This window comes from Nothobranchius furzeri, chromosome 13, assembly GCF_043380555.1.
Source record: "Nothobranchius furzeri strain GRZ-AD chromosome 13, NfurGRZ-RIMD1, whole genome shotgun sequence".
Classification (NCBI taxonomy): domain Eukaryota; kingdom Metazoa; phylum Chordata; class Actinopteri; order Cyprinodontiformes; family Nothobranchiidae; genus Nothobranchius; species Nothobranchius furzeri.
The window spans coordinates 19678590-19690546 of NC_091753.1; the positions used below are offsets into that span (position 1 = coordinate 19678590).

The following is an 11957-nucleotide window of genomic DNA, read 5'->3' on the forward strand; positions in this document are numbered from 1 at the left end:
AACAGGTGAGATACCACCACACAAGCTGTGTCACAGTAACACAGCTGGTTTTGTCATAAAAAATAATCCCTGCCATTCGTAAAACATCTCAAAGAAAATCTGCACACCTGCTCTTTGTTTACCCATTCCTATATGAATATGCAAATGAGGCCCATCTTCATCTCCACTGCACACCTGATTGCTCCTTTATCTCTGCTCAAACAGTCTCCACTCAACTCAACGCACTTTGCAAACAAAGAAAAATGTGCCACTTGTGTTAAATAAACCTTGTTCCCAATTACCATTGCTGACAGGTTCCTCTGTACAGGCCCAGTCATTCACTGCGGGTGTTTATTTTTTTATAAAACCTTGGGTGTTTGACACATTTTTGCAGGTCTAACAAGTAAATTCTTAGTTATAATAAATGGATATTTCTGTTCCAGCGTCTTCTCTAGTTTATAAAAACCCAGAATTGGCCAAAAGCATAATACTTTTCTTTTATATTACAGTTCCATCATAATTTTTGTAATTTAATGACAGCAATTCAGTATATAGCCTTGTTATAATTTCATGGAAAAAGCCATTCTCTTTATTGGGGCAGCAATAGCTCTGGAGATAGAGCAGAAGGTTGTAGGTTTGATCCCGGCTCCTGCCAGAGAATACTGGTGTTGTGTACTTGTGCAAGTGTCACGTCCCTGAGCAGAGGTGAGTTCCACCATCTCCTCTCACCAGAATCAGAGTTCATTCTCCGCAGGTGGGGAGCAGAGGGAACTACAGCTGCAGACGATTCCCTAATCAGGAACGTGGGTTTAAAAGGAGGACGGAGACACTTCATTTTGCCGGATGATTGTACCAGTTCAGGTAGCACCAGCCCCTCGATTCTGAAACCTTGAAATTTGTTAACTTGTGTTTTGACTCGTCTTTGACTTTTGAATTATCGACCTTGGATTGTATTTTCGGATTTGGATTTGGATTATGCCTTACACCTGTTTGTCTCGCTCAGGATCACCTCGTCATCCTCTCACCCTCGCTGTCTTCACTTCTGCAATTATTCAACACGTCCTGTCCTCCTCCGCCATTCCTGCTCGGACTTCCCTCTGCTGCCTCACTCCTACGAAATCTCTCACCCTCTGCTCAGTGTCCTTCCCGGCTTCCCTTCCCCTCATCATTCAACCTGAACACTTCAGAGACTCGAGCCATCTTGGCTCCTCAGCACAGGACTTCCCTGTTGCAGTTTTCAGTTACCGTTTACAATAAAGACATTTTTACTTTACTGCTTTGGACTTGTGTGATGATTCTGCATGTCTTGGGTTAGGCACTTACCTCGAGCCATGACAGAATCATCCGGCCACGCATCTAACCCAGCGGAATCAGCACTCGCAGATCTGGCTACCCGGATGTCCCAACAGGAGCAGACACTCCCCGTCCTCATGGAGCAGCTCACCATCTCCAACCAACGTTACCAACGTTTAGAGACCGTACTGCAGCAGCTCCAGGAACAACTCTCCTCTTCCGTCCTCGCTCCAGCGCCAGCCGTCGCTCCGGCGTTTGGAACAGCACCACAAGCCCACGCCTCGGGAGGAGTGGTTTCACCCGGACATGAAGCGCTCTGTCTTCCAGATATCACCCACTGCCGTTCGGCCCCTCCTCGGCAATGCCCGACTTTCTCCGGTGAGTTCGAGGATTGTTTTGGGTTTTTACTGCAGTGCCGCATAGCGTTTGAAGACTCCCCGAAGTCTTTTCCTACTGACTCTATGAAGATTTCTTTTATTGTTGGACTTCTTAGAGGCAAGGCACTTAGGTGGGCAGAGGCTAAGAGTAGAAATCACGATTTTCTGTCTGGTTCCTACCCTGACTTTCTGGAGGAGTTTAAACTCACCTTTTGCAGTTCCGAAACCACCACTGACATCAGGAAGAGACTGTTGCGCCTCTCGCAGGGAAAAAGGTCAGTGGTTGACATGTCTCTGGAGTTCAGGACTTTGGCTGCAATGACATCATGGGGGGATGAAGCTCTCAAAGCAGTTTTCATCGAGGCTTTAAACGACAGGGTTAAGAACCAGCTGGCTCTTTTCCCTGAACCACCAACTCTGGACGGGTTGATCACATTATGCATATCCATCGACAAGAGACATCAGGAGCTTCTGAAGACATCTTCCAGGGATCTGTCACCACCACCAGCACATCGCCCATCCTGTAGGTCTCCTCCTCTGGACTCCTCTGAGGAGCCTATGCAGGTGGGACGCACCCATCTCACTCCGGAGGAACGCTATCATCGCTATAAGGGGCTGTGCCTTTACTGTGGTAAGCCAGGACACATGGTGCAATCCTGCCCTGCAGCGTCAAAAGGGCGTGCCCACCAGTAGTTTCGGGAGTTCTGGTGGGCAGTCAGTCAGGTAAAGAAACCTCCCGTTTTCTTATAGACTGTGCATTAACTGTTAACAGTCGTCGCTACCAGACGACTGCTCTTGTGGACTCTGGATGTCAACAGTCATTGGTGGACCCGCATCTGGTGCGGGATTGGGTCTGTCTACTGTTCCACTGCTGGAACCATTAACTGTGTCCTCCCTAGACGGGAGGTCTCTGTCCACCATCACTCTCCGGACCGAACCACTCCAGCTCCAGGTCTCAGGTAACCACACAGAGACGACCTCACTGATTGTGTTTCCCTCTCCGCAGAACCAAGTAGTTCTAGGCCATTCCTGGCTTAGGGAACACAACCCGTGTTTGGACTGGAGGTCTAACCGTGTCGACACCTGGAGTTCGGAGTGTCTTCTAACCTGCTTACCCTCTGCTGCAGCTGGATCTAAGGACTCTGAAAAGACTTTTAGGGAGCCGCCTGATCTCACCCAGGTACCAAGTGAGTACCATGATTTACAGCAGGTGTTTAGCAGAGATAAAGCAGCCACGTTACCACCTCACCGTCCGTTTGACATGGGTATCGACCTGTTGCCAGGAGCTCCGCTCCCATCCAGCCGTCTCTACAGTCTGTCCAAGCCTGAACAGGACAGTATGAGACAGTACATCACCGAGGCCTTGGCCAATGGCATTATCAGGCCATCCACCTCGCCTCTGTGAGCTGGTTTTTTCTTCGTGGCCAAAAAAGATGGGTCGTTCCGCCCTTGTATAGACTACAGGGGTTTAAACCAAATAACGGTAAAAGACAAGTACCCGCTTCTTCTGCTTTCGTCTACCTTTGAACCTGTGCAGGATGCCACCGTTTTTACGTGGTTGGATCTCCGCAACGCGTATCATTTGGTCAGGGTTCGCCAAGGTGACGAATGGAAGACTGCTTTTAAGACACCTCTGGGACACTTTGAATATTTGGTGATGCCTTTTGGTCTCACTAATGCTCCAGCGGTGTTTCAGAGACTTGTGAACTCTGTGTTGGGGGACATCATAAATGACTTTGTAACTGTATATCTTGACGATATTTTGATTTTCTCTAGGTCCATGGTCCAACACAAAAGACACGTTCGGATGGTACTCCAACGGCTGTTGGAGAACAGACTTTTTGTAAAAGCCGAGAAATGTGAATTTCATGTGTCTGTTGTTAAGTTTCTTGGGTTTGTTTTAGAGAGTGGACGGTTGAGGGCGGATCCTGATAAGGTCCAAGCAGTGACGGAGTGGCCTAGCCCTACCACCAGGAAACAACTGCAGCGGTTCCTTGGCTTTGCAAACTTTTACAGACGGTGTATCCACAATTATAGCTGGACCACAGCCCCTTTGACAGCCCTAACCTCTGTTGTCAAGCTCTTTTCTTGGTGTCCAGAAGTCGAAGCTGCATTTCGGACACTTAAGAAGTTCACGGAGGCTTCAGTCCTCTCCAGACCAGACCCCAAGCGGCAGTTCACCGTGGAGGTGGACGCCTCGGACACCGGGGTTGGGGCAGTGCTCTCTCAGGTATCATCGGAGGACCATAAACTCCATCCGTGTGCCTTCTACTCTCTGCACTTAACACCCACTGAGAGCAGGTATGACATAGGGGACAGGGAGTTACTGGCCGTAAAACTGGCTTTAGAAGAGTGGAGACATTGGCTGGAGGGGGCTGAACTACCTTTCATCATTTGGACTGATCATAAAAACCTGATCCATCTCAAAGAGGCAAAAAGACTGAACCCTCGACAGTACAGGTGGTCTATGTTCTTCTCCCGTTTTAATTTTGTTGTATCCTATAGACCGGGGTCTAAGAATGTGAAGCCTGACGCTCTGTCTCGACAGTACGCCTCTGAGGATGAGACGGCTCCTTGCACGATTCTGCCTACCTCCTGCATTGTTGCAGGAGTAACCTGGCCCATAAGGGACCAGGTCCTGGAGGCCCTTAAGACAGATCCCAGCCCAGGTAACGGAACCTCTAACAAACTGTTTGTTCCCCAAGGATTACGGGGAAAAGTTATCCACTGGGCTCACACCGGGAGATTTTCCATCTACCACGGAGTGGGAAATACAGTGGCTCTAATCAGGCGATCTTTCTGGTGGTCCTCCCTCTACAGAGACATGAAGGAGTATGTGTCGGCCTGCCACATCTGTGCCCAGCAAAAGGGCTCTAACCAGCCTCCTGCAGGTCTACTCTGTCCTCTACATGTACCGTCCCGTCCTTGGTCCCATATCGCCTTGGACTTTGTTTGTGGGTTACCACCGTCGCATGGTTTTACTGTTATTTTAACTGTGGTAGACAGGTTCTCCAAAGCCTGTCATCTGGTGCCGTTAAAGGCCCTCCCTATCTCTGCCGCTACGGCCCAGCTTTTAATTAAGCATGTTTTTCGTCTGCATGGAATCCCAACAGAGATCCTCTCTTACCGTGGTCCCCAGTTCGTGTCCCGCGTCTGGAAGGAGTTCGCCACTGCCTTGGGAGCCCAGGTGGCCCTGACCTCGGGGTTTCATCCATAAACCAACGGACAATGCAAGCAGATGAACCAGGAACTAGGCGCTATGCTTCGCTGCGTCTGTGCCACCAGCCCGTCCACCTGGATCGAGCATTTGGCTTGGGTCGAGTATGCCCATAACAGCCGTGTCTCCTCCGCCACAGGTCAGTCTCCTTTCGAGTCCTCCCTCGGGTATCAGCCCTCTCTGTTCCCCCTTCAGGCAGATACCACCCTCACCACTCCTCAATTCCTTTGTCGGGCCCGTCGCATCTGGGTCGCTATGAGATCGGCCCTTCAACGGACCGCGGAGAGGAACCAGAGACTGGCTGACCGACACTGCCGCCCAGCTCCCACTTACTCTCCCGGTCAAAGGGTCTGGCTGTCTTCCAGGGATGTCCCACTGAAAGCTACTTCCAAGAAGTTCTCTCCAAGATTCCTTGGTCCCTTCAGAGTGTTGGCGGTCCCTAGCCCAAGGACCGTGTGTTTGGAGCTTCCTTCGTCACTCCGGATCCATCCTGTGTTCCACGTCTCCCTGGTGAAGCCCGTCGTTTCCAACCCTCTGTGCCCGGCTCCGGCTCCGCCTCCTCCTGCTCAGCTCTACAAAGGGGGACTGGTGTCCAAGGTTCGGCGCATCCTCAACTCCCGCCCTTGTGGTCGGTAGGGATGGGTACCTTTGACATTTGAATCGATCCGGTACTAATTCCCGGTACCTACGAATCGGTACCGGTACTTAACGGTATCAATTTTCGATACTTTTGAGTGTTTATTATTTTAATTCTCTTTTATAATTAAATATATATTTTTCTCAATATATAACAATATTTAATATATCACGATAAATAACATTCAACTGTTTGTAATTTAACATCGTCCTTGTAGTTTTATAAGCTGATAATTAAACTGAAGCAAACATCTTTACTGTGAACTAAATTTACTGTGTATTTTCATTCCTTTTACCGTCCTTTTTCATTTGATTTTTCGGTAACACTTTATAATAAGTGCACACTATTAAGCATTAGTTAATCATCAGTAAAGCATTGGTTAATGGTTATTTAATCATTTGTAAAGCATCTGCAAAAAGATGATCATAATTACTTAACAGCTTACAAGCACCACTATTAAGGCTTTATTCATGATGAAGAAGCTACCGTGTCACACTTTTTATTCATGATGTTTCATGATCTATAAGTCATTGATTAATCATTTATAAACTCTGCTCTCCATCATTTACAAACCAGTCCTTTCATGATGTAAAACAGTATACAATCCCACTGGTAAAGGGTAAGTAAATAGTTAACATACCCTATTTAATACTATAAACTAAACATTTACTACACTTACTAGAGTCTCACTAGATGTTTTCTAAACACTGAATCTCACGACTACATCAGTCAGCTACTAAATGTTAACACTGAATCTCACGACTACATCAGTCAGCTACTAAATGTTAACACTGATTCTCACGACTACATCAGTCAGCTACTAAATGTTAACAGATGTCTTACAATACATTTACAATTGTCACTTGACGGCTTCCAAAGATGCAGCTCCCTACCGACCCACTTCTTTTTAAATAGATAATCTATCAGTTATTATAAATACATTAATAAACTACTTTAGAACGTTACAAACCATTTACTACTTCTTAGTTAAGTATTTTGAGTGAGCTCATCTAAAGTGGAGACTATATATACCTTACAACCTATTAATAAATGTGAAAGTTTTTCAAAATACATTGTAATAAAAAATAAAGGACAACACAGATACAGAAAGCACTTTATTTTTAAGATGCCAATTATAAAACATCAAAACAATGCTTACAAATATTGACACACAACTGTCAAAACAAACATTGTGCTGAACCACTATTAGCCAGTATTTGAAGTAAAGAACAAGGCTCGATGCACTTTTATGAATTGTATGTTTTTACATGAAATGCTCAAATTTTTTCAAAAGGTGAAAAAAAACTGCAGTTGCAACAGTAACTTTTTTATCTGTATTTTTTTAAAAATGTCATATATCAGTCTCCCTAAAGCACCCTGTTTGTGCTTTTTTGCAAGCCATTCGTTCCACTCAATAACTGTAAGGTGTTCTGATAGTAGGCTGTCATTTCTGTTACCCCGGAGTCTCCAAATTCTCTCCTTGTAAGACCTCCAGGATCTCTGTAGATGTTGGGTATAGGCACCTGTTAGAGGGTCCACATACCATCTGCTGTGGTTAACAGTATAATGTCCACAACCTACGTTTGGGAGAATGCGATAGGCCCGCCATTCATCACTTTTCACCAAGGAACCAATCCTGACATGAAGAGTGATCAGAGGAACAAGATGTCTTTGAGATCTTTTCTCCACAAGACGCAAGATAGGCCTTGTTCTACGCTGATTTTTTTATGCCCAGCATTCCGAACACCCACTTTCTTCTTTTCCAGCCCCCTGCCATTCTTCCTCTCCCATACTGATGCAGAAAGAAAACAATTAAGGCAAATGGCAAAAAAGTGCTGTGAAAGGTTGTCATATAGATGTAATATATAATTTCTATTACAAAACTTACCTTTCATTTGCGATGAAAATGACTCTCATCGATCACAACAAACTCCCTTCGGCCACCAATCTGCTGACCTGTACGACATCTCATTCTTTGAACTGCAGCCACACATACCCTCCTTAATTTTTTGGACATTTTACTAAGTGTTGTCGTACTGCCTGCAATGGTGTCATCCATCATGTCAATTTGACGTAATCTGAGATCCTGAGAGAATCTTCAGGGAGAAAAATAACATCCTTACAAAGAGTCATTTAAATTTAGTTCCTTTTTGTGTAGTGTTTATGCTTACCTGTAGATAGATTGCATCCAGTGTTGAAGTGAGACTTTCGAACGGCTGAAAAGGGACTTGTGTCTGACAGAGATTTGTTTAACGCGTCCACCATGTGCTGCTCCTCGACAGATCCTATTTAAAAATTGTAACATGAAAAAATGTATGTATCATTATACGCAGTGAGTTACTTAAGTAAGAAAAAAGCATTTTGTATTTAGGGGTGGAACATCCCTTTCAAGAGATGTCCCTGTTTGCTCTGTTTCAATGAGGATTTAGGTATAAAACCAAATAATAACAATGACGTTTACAGTAAGTACCCCGGTTATTATGGCGTCCTACAAAAATAAAAAATGCATTTCTTACCAGGCATATTGGTCTCCGTTGTTCACCCTTTTCTTCAGTTTTGTTTCCTGGTGGCATACTTTGCATTTCATTTTTCTTTTAAGCAGTTTAATCTTCTGATGTTTTATAAGCTTCAGTGGGCCTCTTCTAGAAAGCTCCTCGTTAATTAATTTTTTCAGTCGTGTAAAATTTCCCATTTTTGGCCAAAATATCATTTAATGAGTTTCCAGTTATGCTAGCTCTGAGCTGTAATGTCGCTTCTGGCCAGAGAAAGCCGCGCATTTGCTGCTTCCGTCTTCCGACGTGACCAATAGGAGACCGCGATGCTGTGCCCTTTCACCTCTAGGGCATAACCAAGGTGGAGTAATGGCTTCCTCTAGCACTGTGAACATGACGAGCCCTGGTCGATCTACAATAGGCAGGCGAACGAGGGCAAAAAAGGGAAGTAACGACGTGGACAAGGTGGATGTCAGTGTTACAAGTGGTGAGTGTTTTGCACTTTATTGTGTTTGGTTATTTTGTTGGAAAAAACTACCATCACGGGGCTAGGCGCTAACCGCTAATAAGCGGTTAGCTTAGCTTTTAGCTTACATTCAAGCTCCACAAAAGCAATGTGCAGTGTATGTTACTAGTTATTTTTGTGACCCAGTTAAAGGAATAATTAAGGATTATTGCTTTTGGAATATCTCTGGGCTGCTATTAGTTGTACTTTCTGCAATTTAGTTTGTCATTCTGTAGCTTTTTTGATGCATGTCTATGCAATATAAATATGCAATAAATGCTCTACATTATACAGTCTAATACAATATATTTGAAATACATTAATATATAATTATTGTCAAGTAAGCAAGTTTCTAAAAACAACTTAATATAATTTGTAATTTTACCACAGCAGGCTATGTATTAATCATTGCAATGATTTTACTGTTATTCATATTTTACAAACTGTATTATGATTGCATTTTCTGCAGTTGTTGTTTAATCAGTTGTTAGTTGTATTAATAGCCTAATTTCTTTTTGTTTTCAATTTTCTCTAGGTGTGACTATTGCTCCAACTGCACAGCTGACAGACAGAAGACGATCACAAGAGGTGGAGATCTGTAAGATGAAGCTAGAGTGGCAAAAGGATTAGATTGATGAGCTCACCAAAGAAAGAGACTATCTAAAGGAGCAATTAGCAGCATGTAAGTCCACTATTAAAAACATTACATAGCATGACAAATACTTTATTTGCTTTAGCATTTACTTAAGCATTCTGTTCTGTAACTTTGTCTGTGTTGTCTGTTTAACTGTTTTACTAGGTCTCACAAAAGAACCCACAAGGTCTGTCCAGCATCCCAGTGACGTACTGAGCATGTCTTCGCTTTCCTCTGACGGGTCATTTGATAAGGGTTCTGACTCCTCCACGAGCACAACTTCATCAGATGAAGACAGTCAGAAGAGGAAGAAGAAAGGCAAAGCCAAAAAGAATAAGAAGTCAAAGAAACATGACCAAATTGCAAGAACAAGACTCGAGGTAAAGTGATTAAATCTTTCTATAATTTGATCCTACATGCTGTATTGTACTGCTGTTCTTCTGAGTTGGTTATGTTATTTAACCCTTCTAGTGTCCCTAGAGACTTATGTGTGACTAAAATTAAATAATCTTTCATAAATTCCAGTTTTTAGATTGCTTTCATCCTTAGCTTGAAAACTCACAAATGTAATAAAGTAGAGCTGGCATGTCTGTTCTCACGGTGCGGGGGCTCTTTCCGACGCCCATACAGTATAAAAATGCAAATGACGACTTTAGTCGTCATTGGCAGTTAATGAGTAAATTTAGAAATATGTGTGTTACATCCCTACACTATTACATAAAATTAATAATCTCAATATAACACATTTGTTCTCTAAATTGCAGCCCAGAATCCCAAACAAGTGGTCACCCGGTATGAGAGGATTTTGAGGCTGTTCAAAAGAGGAGGGACCATGTCAGCTGCCTTTAAACGTCTGGGAGTGGACCGGAACACAATTGTGGCAACTGCTCCAATTGCTGAGCTTTTCATTGTCGCACCTGATAGGTATAAAGAATTAGAAAAAAACAAACAGGGTAAGAAACTGTCATTGTTTGCAACACAGTGTGCTGCAGCAATCAGTGCAGATCCAGAAATAGAGGACAAACGTGAGTCCTATAAGTCTTCTGGGAAGTTGCTTCCTCTTTAAAAAAAAGACTAGATTTTAGTGGTTTTTTTACATTGTGAAATGTGGTGATAGGTCACCATTGTTAACTGCAAAAAGGGCCAGATTTAGTTATGTAGTCCAGTTGATTGGCAGATTTGTGTGATAAAAAAAGACACTATTTTTGGTTTGCATGACTTTTATTATTTTTTTACTGTTAGATTCTATGTTTATTTTAAAGATCACACATGTGATACATTTCATGTAAAAACATACAATTCATAAAAGTGCATCGAGCCTTGTTCTTTACTTCAAATACTGGCTAATAGTGGTTCAGCACAATGTTTGTTTTGACAGTTGTGTGTCAATATTTGTAAGCATTGTTTTGATGTTTTATAATTGGCATCTTAAAAATAAAGTGCTTTCTGTATCTGTGTTGTCCTTTATTTTTTATTACAATGTATTTTGAAAAACTTTCACATTTATTAATAGGTTGTAAGGTATATATAGTCTCCACTTTAGATGAGCTCACTCAAAATACTTAACTAAGAAGTAGTAAATGGTTTGTAACGTTCTAAAGTAGTTTATTAATGTATTTATAATAACTGATAGATTATCTATTTAAAAAGTGGGTCGGTAGGGAGCTGCATCTTTGGAAGCCGTCAAGTGACAATTGTAAATGTATTGTAAGACATCTGTTAACATTTAGTAGCTGACTGATGTAGTCGTGAGATTCAGTGTTTAGAAAACATCTAGTGAGACTAGTATGTGTAGTAAATGTTTAGTTTATAGTATTAAAGGAGACATAACATGAAAAACCCACTTTTTTATCCATTAACACGGTGTGTTTCACATTTTAAGTGTAAGTGAGCAAAAAGGCTTATATTATTCACTGGAGTTGCTATTTAGATATTTAATAATTAAGTTTTGGGCATATTTGTCCACCCGTTCAGTTTTTACATTATCTATTACATCAGTAATTAATTTAGTGAGGATAACTACCAAATATGGTAATGGCCCTCGGCTAAACACAGAGCCAATCCGCCATTTTTTCTTCTCGCTAAGATTTTTTGTAGTCCTATTGGAAAAATGCAGAATGTCTGGTTATTTTAGCCACACACAGCTCAAAACTGTTCCTCGTTTTAAGGAAGGGTGGTGTGGCAGTATTTAAACCCAGGAGCTGATGACACTACTGCTAAAAAAACACAGAAGAAAAAGTATTGTGTTTGTGTGTGTGTGTGCGTGCGCGTGGTTCGTTCGTTCGTGTCTCCAGGCTAGTAAGTACTGAGGGCTTCATCTATCTAAAAGGAGTCCTTTTTATCTGAATGTGGCAGCACCGGGACACAGCAGCAGAGCGGTAAGCTTCATATCACTCTAAAATGTCGACAAACTTTACTTTAGATTTACGGGCATTAGCAGCACTAAAGCGTTAGCATCCGGCTTGCTATCGCTAGCACAGTATGCTAGTAAAGTTAGCACCCAGATTAATGTGGATTTGGCTGATTTTCGTGGAATAAAACGTGATTTCTGATCAACGCCTTCTTTTACACCAGATGATAACCTCCCACTGATTGTAACAGCAGAGAGCCTGTGTGTTATTCTACGTGAGTGTGATGTAATCTTAGCATCCAGTAAATAAAGTCCCATATCAGCTAAAATGCAGCGTGACAAAGTCATTAAAGTGCGTCAACACAGTGGATTTAATAGAGTAGTAAGTCTGTCTGCACTGCTCTCTAATGAGCTTCCTTTCATAAGGAATCATTTGTATAATTTTAGTGTCACTATTTTATTACATTTGTAAG

General features: G+C 42.6%; 2 long non-coding RNA genes across 2 annotated transcripts; one reads left to right on the plus strand and one right to left on the minus strand.

Annotated features, from left to right (window-relative positions):
• Positions 1–6605: 6605 nt before the first annotated feature.
• LOC129164416 (uncharacterized) lies at positions 6606–7766 on the minus strand. Its single transcript, XR_011515943.1, has 2 exons — positions 7675–7766; positions 6606–7599 (listed from the first exon to the last, which is right to left on the minus strand). It is a non-coding gene; the product is annotated as an uncharacterized lncRNA (long non-coding RNA).
• A 205-nt stretch (positions 7767–7971) lies between these two features.
• On the plus strand, positions 7972–10585 carry LOC129164415 (uncharacterized). Its single transcript, XR_011515942.1, has 4 exons — positions 7972–8482; positions 9036–9182; positions 9300–9514; positions 9899–10585. It is a non-coding gene; the product is annotated as an uncharacterized lncRNA (long non-coding RNA).
• Positions 10586–11957: the final 1372 nt, after the last annotated feature.